This window comes from Apteryx rowi, unplaced genomic scaffold, assembly GCF_003343035.1.
Source record: "Apteryx rowi isolate R43461 unplaced genomic scaffold, aptRow1 scaffold_83, whole genome shotgun sequence".
In the NCBI taxonomy this organism is placed as follows: Eukaryota; Metazoa; Chordata; class Aves; order Apterygiformes; family Apterygidae; genus Apteryx; species Apteryx rowi.
Window position 1 is genome coordinate 2886206 of NW_020451127.1, and position 2052 is coordinate 2888257.

Here is a 2052-nt window from a genome sequence, read left to right on the forward strand (position 1 = left end):
TAAGAGAGATCTTAATAGCTGATCTGTTCTCTCCCCCAGGTTTAGTTTTCATTTGTCCCCATCACACATTTGCTTCTCCTGCTGGTTAGTTTCCCAGGTAACACAAGAAAGCAGCTTATAGAATTCTTATTATTTTCCCTGGTTTCAGCTTCAGAGAATTAATAGCAGTGCATCCTGAATGGGTTAACCAATTCCAGTGTGCTTTAGGTTAAAGTGGCTATGGGTAGGAATTATTAGAAGTCTCAAGTCAAAAGACAATACAAGACGCTGCTTTATCTTATGTTTAGTTTATCTTGTCAAGGAAAAACAAGAAATGTTTGTCTTGCCAAGAAATCAGAAAAGAATATACTCAAGGTAGAAGTAAAAATGCTGTGCAGTGCTGTTACTCATGTTACAAATAAGTTGTGATAGCTATTTATAAGGAGTATCTGGGAGCAATACTCTGCAGCTGTGAGTTCCTGCAGTTTTAGGATAAGTGACTGTAAAAGATCTTTTATATTAATTTAGCTAAAAGTTTTTTGGGGGAGGGGGGAATCATGTACTTTCTGTTAGCTAAGACTTGTATATAGGGCAATACAAGTAATTTCTGCTAATTATTTGTAAGGAATGAAGCAGAGAGATTTAGCTGTGATTATGTTATATTTTAACTTAGAATATGTCCTTTCAGAGAATTGCTTTAGTATTAGATACTATTGCTGCAGCCTTGTATAGGCTGTATACTGTTCCTGACTCTAAACAGGAAGATAGCGACACCCTGTTGAAATGTTTTTAAACTCCACTTTCACTAATGCTGTAGTTCAGCAAGATACTCCAGATCTCCCTAACTTCATTGCAGACTTTTCATATGATTTTTTTTTTACATGATGTAGTGGTCTCTACGAAAGTCCCTAAAACTTTTCCGTTCTGTTTGAGGGGCCTTTGCTAGTCTGTCAGCAGCTATAGCTGTCTCAAAATGTGAGGTTACAGTCTTGAACTGTGTTTCCAGTGCTTAGCTGGAGAACTTACTAAACAAAAAATTTTCAGTAATGAGGAAGAATATCTGAATCTTTTACTCTACTCCCCGTGCTGTTAAATCTTTGGACAAAGGATCAGAGGATTTTCAGAAGCTTATAGATGTGCATCTCCTGGCTGCCTATCTCAAATAGTGATGGTGAGGCAGAAACCTCTCTCTAAGGAAAATGTATCCTGTATTTGTAGCACAAGGTAGTGGGGAGGCACCCTGGGATTTCTGTGCATCTTCTATCCTGCTCATCCTTGGAGATACCCCAAACTCGATGGGCCAAGGTCCTGAGCAGCTTGCTCTAGTTCACCCAAATTTGAGCAGGGGAAGGGGTTAACTGGATGATCTCCAAGTGTCCCTTCCAACCTCGCTATTCTGCGATTTCTCTGCCATGTAGGATCTTCTGTTCTCAGTACAAATTACTCTTTATCGAGTCCTTTATAGAGATCTGCACATCTCGTCTGACTGCATGCGTGGCAGCTGTGCTAGCTGGGCACTTTATTGTGGAATGAGACGACAGCAGGAAGAAAAATATTGGAACAACAGCCTCCCTTGAGGTCCTTTGCTCTCGCTGCTGCAGCAGTGAGACCACGCAGATAGTAACAGCAAATCTTTAGGAAGCAGCGTGAAGGAGACGGAAGCGCAAAGAGGCCAGGTAGCAAAAAGTGAGCCAGCTTGGGGTTAGGAATGGCAGTGTGCAGTGGGGCACAGGACTCGTGTCACAGATACCCTAATAATATCGATGTCTAATAACTTTGATACTGTTTAATTTCATATATATTTATAATTGCATAGTTGCTGTTACGCTGACAAAGTTCTGTTGGTTTGTTTATTCCCGAATAAACTTTAGAAGAGCTTCTGAATGTGATGAGCAGTGTGAGGCTTTTGGAAGCGGTGAATGTTTTTTGATAAATGCTTGTGTTTATGTTCACTCCTCAGTTATGAAGAACTTCTGCAGGAAGTTAAAAGCTCCTCTGTGTGCATTTGAAGATACGATGTGACTTAATAACAGTGGTAGATGTCTCCAAAAAATATATATATATATATATATA